Source organism: Anser cygnoides, chromosome 13, assembly GCF_040182565.1.
Source record: "Anser cygnoides isolate HZ-2024a breed goose chromosome 13, Taihu_goose_T2T_genome, whole genome shotgun sequence".
NCBI lineage: Eukaryota > Metazoa > Chordata > Aves > Anseriformes > Anatidae > Anser > Anser cygnoides.
Genome location: NC_089885.1, coordinates 12,811,508 through 12,817,867, shown reverse-complemented (window position 1 = coordinate 12,817,867; position 6,360 = coordinate 12,811,508).

Below are 6,360 nucleotides of genomic sequence, written 5' to 3'. Positions count from 1 at the left end.
CCCTGAACTCCCCTTCCTTTTTATTTTATTTTGTAAATCCTGGATTTAATCAAAGTCTGCATCTCCAAAATTGAATGTGCAATTGTCCAACATCTGAATGTCTAGAGCATCGCTCCAGCACAAGCAGACAGGTCTCATTTGACAGCACCAAGCCGACTCTCTGGAGACTCGGGACAAGGGTCTATGGTCAGCCAGAGGGTTTGGATTCCTGTTGCATGATTTCAGGCCTCCCACAGCAGTGTGGCTGGCTCCCACCCAGCTGCAGCATGGAGCTGGCCATGGGGCTCTATGCAGAATCCAGCCTCGCAGGCAGGTGCTGGGAGCAAGGATGGACTGCCTGCCCCATAAGCTCCACACTGTGACATCCAGGCTATTGTGTCCTTGTCCAAGGGGAGCAGGCTGGCCAAAGATTACCAGAAACATTTTGACTTATGCAGAAACACTTGTGAAAACATTTTTAACGACTTTGTTGGAGAAAACTCAAATGAATTCTGTATCTAATTACTATTGAACTCCTTAGCTGGAAAGCATCAAAACATTTCTCCCATATTGATTTTCATGGAAACATCAATCCAAAATGATCACTTCCAAGATCTTGGAGGGAGTAAAGCACTCAGGACCACCCAGGCTTAAACCCTCCAGAAGAACCCAGGATCCCTCCAGCAATCGCCCTCCTCCTCTCTTCTCCCAGGTCACAGGCTCCAGGGTCTAGCCAACGCCTCAGCAATCAAAGCCTCTCATTACAGCCTTTCTGCCTGGCACATTAATTTGATCTGTCATTTCACAGCCCAGTAGCTCTATCTGAACAGGTGGAACATGGCAGATTCCTCTCATTACTTTAGTCTTTGTCAAACAACCAATATTAATTTGCAGCGTTCTACATATTTCTAGATTTTCCCCTAGGCATTCATCTTTCTCTGATCAACAGCTGTATCAAATACACCACTGCATTACTAGCTCCCACATTGCTGTCTGCCTTCCCAATCTGTCCCGTAAATACGACCAGTGTTTGGCCTTTTTGGCTCCTATTTGGTGTTTGCTTACTTGTTTCCCTCTTTGCTTTCAAAATACTTGAAAATTATTAAAACATACATTCATGGCTACAAGCTGCCTTGCAGGCTTTCTTTTTGTGGCTGCAAGAGGGGATCTACCTTTTCAGAGCACCAAAGTGGATAGATATTCACTGCACACCATCAACACAATTGCACCCAGCTCCTACCACAACTGTAGCACTCTGCCAGCCGCAGCAGGGCCAGCAGAGCTGCCCAAGCCAGTGCTGCCGGATAACCTCTCAGCTCCCCAAGTGTGCTGCAATTGAGGAGCTGTGCTGCTCCCCCCCAGTTTGGCTTACTGTGGAACTCTCACTCATGGCTCAAGCTGGACACAGGTGGGCTGCAAAAGACCATTTCTAAACTGTCCCTAAATAAGACTCCCTAAAATAACACACTCCCCTGGGATCTGACAGGAGACACCCAGTCAAGTGTCCAGCTGAGCAAACCACTGCCCCTAATTTCCTGCCTGGCACACTCTGCACCCTGCCTTGTACAACACCACTGCAATCACAAAACCATGCATCCGGGCCCTTCTGCTCAGTGCATGCAAAGCTGCACCCAGGTGAGCACGCTGCCTAAGCACTCCTGCAGGTGAGGAGGCAGTCCATTCTTTCAGTCCACTCTGGGCTCCCACAATCAAAAGTGCAGCTCTGTGCTTGTGCACAAGCTTCCTAGCAGCAGCACTATTTGTACCCAGCTGCTTTTTTCTGCTGCCATCTAAATTCTGGCAGCAATAAAAATGAGTGATTGCTCCCCTGCTTGCTCATGCACCCGTTCTCCATCCATCCCAGGCCATCTGGTCACACTTGCAGATGCCATCCTTGGAAGCAAAGGGAAGTGGCACAAAGCAGCACTCCCTGTAAGTGAGGGGAAGGATTAGCAGCTCCCTTCTTTCCACCAGGTCTGACCACCTTCCCCACACACAGCCTTCCACACAGGAGGTTGTTCTCACCAACTATGAAGCTGTGGCCTCACAGACACTTCTGTGAGATAGAGGCTGGATGGAAAATCTTCTCTGCTGGTTTGAAAACTCTTCTGAGCAATGCTGTGGGTAGGCAGAGGAAGCCCAAAGCTATCTTCCCATTTCATGGCTGGAAGACAAGCAAAATTTTAGGGTGTCCCCATATTTGAGTAACTGCAGCCAGGTGCCTGGTTATTTCAGCTGCCAAGCCCTGCCTGTCCCACGAGACACAGGTGAACTGGCGGAGAACACAAGGAATAAGGAAATGCCAGCTGTTGTACTCACAGAAAAGCAGCAATTGCCTGTGCAGGAATAACAAGGAAAAACAGACTTAGTGGCTAGCTGGAGTGCTGTGGGAGCACTATGGGATCACAGGTTCAGAGATGCCCCAGCTCTCCCACATCAGCTCAACTGCAATCACTGGCTCATTTATGCAGGGCTTTCTGGATAAACCATTAAAATATTGCTGACTTTCTCCTGTTTGAATTACTTGCTTTCCCTGCCTAGTGTCATTTGCATGCCATTTTTATTTCAGCCCAATGCAGAGAGGTACGTACAGTAACTAAACCTCTGCCATTATAATTGGCAGTAAGAGCAAGGCAGCAGTGACTGCTGGGTGGACTGGGTCTTCTTTTGCCATTGGTGCTGCCCTGTGTCCTCAGGCAAGTTACTTCAGTTACTTTGGTGCACTGTTGGACAATCTCCCCTCTCTGGCTGTTGTCTCCACCAGCCATCACCTTCCACTGAGACTCCTCAGTACCGGAGCAGGGGAGCTCACCATCTTCCTTTTCTGTCTTTTTTTTTTTTTTCTGGTTCTAAAATTGTTAGAAACCATAAACTGTCATTACCTAGCCTCCTTCAATACTCTCTTGATTTCCTTGGAAACGATTTTTCTTAGATGATTTTCTCCCATAATTTTCCTTAGATGACTCTTGTCTCTGCTCTCCAGCCCTGATTTTTGCAAAGCAAAATCCTAATTCCATCAGTTGCTTGCTGAGCAGAGCCTATTTCAACACTCCAGCTGTCTTCTTTCCCTTTCTCCAAACCTCTTCAATTCTGCTCTGGCTCTTGAGCTGGACTCTATTCAAGATGCCCACACAGACTTCACCCCACACTGACTCCGTGCTTCACTGAGGTCAGTTATACTTTCATAATTGGCTGAGTTGTCACGCACTGATAAAACAGTTCAGGAAAGTTAACTCTAGCTGCTTTTACTGGGGAAGAAAATCTTCCTTTAACAGCTGTGACCATGCTATCTATTGTCCTCACTGCGATGGAGCAGGGTCAGCCCAGGTAAGGCTACCATTCCCCACAGCAATTCCTTCAGTGAGAGATCCGGTTTAACAAGCTGCTGTCTCTTTCACAATAGCCTCTCAGTTCCACATCATGTCCTGCTGCCTGGCCAGAGGTTGCTGTCTTTGATTCATCTGATTACAGTAACTCTAGCCTTCAGGGGATATACTAAATAATCCTATGAGTGAAAAATAAAATAAAATAAAATAAAATAAAATAAAATAAAATAAAATAAAATAAAATAAAATAAAATAAAATAAAATAAAATAAAATAAAATAAAATAAAATAAAATAAAATAAAAGCCAGCACTGTTGCTGTTGGGGTGTGTGTGTGTGTGTTTATTTTTTAAACGAATCATTACACCAATCTAGTTTTGGGTAAGGTCATTACCCATGGCATAGAAATAAGCTTAAAAGTATTGCCAACCAGATGCCAGGACCAGAACTTGACTTTTTTTTTTTGTTGTTTGTTTGTTTTTAAATCTGTAAAAGGTCCTACCAGCATATTCATCATATCTACATCATAGAACAAGTTGGGAAAGATTTTTGTCATCCTTCAGATAGTTTTAAAGCAATGACTACTTCCTCATTCCAAATGAAGAAAGGTCAAAACACCAATTCCCCCCTCACCTACCTTCCAAAGCATCTCAAATTGGGCAAATTATTTTAAGTTTCAAGAGTGTAAAACTTCATTATTTGTCTTTTTCAGTATTTAATAGCCTGTATTTACTAATGTTTCAAAACAAAAGGATTTGGACTAAAAGGCAAAATCACCGAAATCACTGAAACCGTGTTTTTCCAACGAGGTAAAAAGACTATTCCCCCAACCATTTCTTTGAGGCCAGCAGCCATTAATTTGTTTCAAGACTACTTTCAGTTTAAACATTTTGGAACTTTCTGCCTGATCAGACATTGTGGAGCATTCCCAACATGCTTGAAAGGTGACTCGCAGGAACTATATGATTTTGCTGTCAGCAGATGGGCTGTGCAAGCAGTAGATTTCTCCTTGGTCCTGTGTGGCTACTCGGAAAGCCAGCTCTGCCCATATTGGTACCTCTCGCTTCTCATTCATCCCTCTCCAAACAGCTGCACTACAACTATGTGAGGGATGCGCCATCCCTCAGAGCCCAGCTGCGGTACCATGGTGCCCCCATCAAATACATACATACTCATGGATTTGAAGCCAAACGATGACACAAAGCGCCGCCACAGTCCCACAAAATGAGGGAAAAAATAGATTTGAAGCTGAAACAAGAAAAGGAAGACTTCAATTTAAAACATGCATGTTGGTTTTGGGCCTGTGCTGCTACTTACCCCCCCCTCACACACACACACACACAAATAGCCAGGAAGAGGACACCTCAGCAAGGGCACGTCATCTACAGGTACGGAGAATGAGAACAGGGTGACTCTAGGGACTTGAAAGGGGACAACACAAAACATCCTAAAACTGAGTTGTGCAGCCATTTCCTAGGACTACCCGTCTGCTGGGATGACCTGCGGCCAGCTCCTTCCTCCAGAGAGGCCAGACTGGCTTTGGCAGGGCAGATGTATTGCTACCATAAGTCGGTCAAGCAGAGGTTAGATGGAGCACTGAGCATCTTTTTCCGCCCAACCGGAACATTTAAAGAAAAAAAAAAAAAAGAAAGAAAGAAAAAAAGAAGAAAAAAAAAAAGAAAACACCTTTTGATATTGCCTGACTGATTCAACGCTCAGAGGCTGCTCGAGGCTGCCCAACAGCCACCAGCAGGGCAGGACCGAGTGCCAAACGACTCCGTTTTCCGGCGCCTGCTTCGCGATGCAGGTCGCGGAGCCCCCGGGCGGGGCAGGCAGGGCCGGGGGCTGCTCTGGGCGCAGGGGGGTCCCCGCCCGCCCCCGCACCCCGCGCCGCGGGTGCCGGCAGCGGAGCCGCAAGCACGGCCCCACGCTGCTCTCTGCTGGGCAGCGCCGCGCCGCGCAGCCCCGGCTGGAAAGCGGCCGGGGGCCGAGAGGTGGTGCGGCGGAAACGCATGGATTATTATTAAGTTTGACTTCTCACCCCTGAGCCGCCTCTGCAATGGAAACGACTGGCGCGTGTGGGTGTGTTATGTTTGCTTTCATAAGCTAGGCCCCTCGCTGACTTACATGTTTATACGAATAATACAAGCACCATTTGTAATACCTCTTTTTAAATGTTTCCACGTTATAGATGTGGCTTTTTAGGCTATTTGGAACTGCTAATGTTCTAAGTTCTCTTTCCTGCCTGAAAACATACTTCTGCTTTGAGCCAATCCAAAATGAACATACTTCTTTTCCAGTTGTACTTTTCTTTTTCCAAGAGTTTTCCTCTCATTCCTGTTTAGTTTGATTCAAAACAGAACCATTTGAGCCTTTTTCCTTAAAGAAAAAAAAAAAAAAGAAAGAAAGAAAAAAAATATATATCTATATATATCCCACCATACAAGAAAAAACACAGGCACTTAGATCACTTGCCCAGCACAGAGCAACCTCCGTTTACCAGGAACACTACATTGGTCAGCACTGCAGATTTTTCAGCACAACACACACTACGATGTTTGGCAGCAGACTGCACGGGTGAGGAAGATGCCCAGGTGTGCTGCCTCTGTGCTGAGGGACAGCAATTCTTTGATAACCCTCAGGGGCTATTGAACAACCCCAGGTGCCAGGACAGAGTTGCGATGGGTAAGGAATATGAATGCTGACTCTTAAATATTTATTAAGACTCCTCAGCACATGCCAGCTTTCAGCAACGCAGGGAGTAAATCAGCTTACCCAAAGAGAACAGAATAACTGGGTGCTCTGCAAAGATGGAAGACGCTCATGCACACGTACACACACACAGAGGGATTCCAGCTCTGCTAGAGGTGAGGAATGCAGACCTCATATTCAGAAACGTGCTGATTTTCTTACATTCGAATATAGAGAAAGCACCTAGCCAGGCCCCCAGCCCTTGAGAATTTGTCTTCTGTCGCTCTTCTGGGAGGCTTAGATGGTACAAGATCATGAAAATAGCTCTTAGAAGCCTGTAAGGGAAGTCTAGAGCAGAAGCCAAAA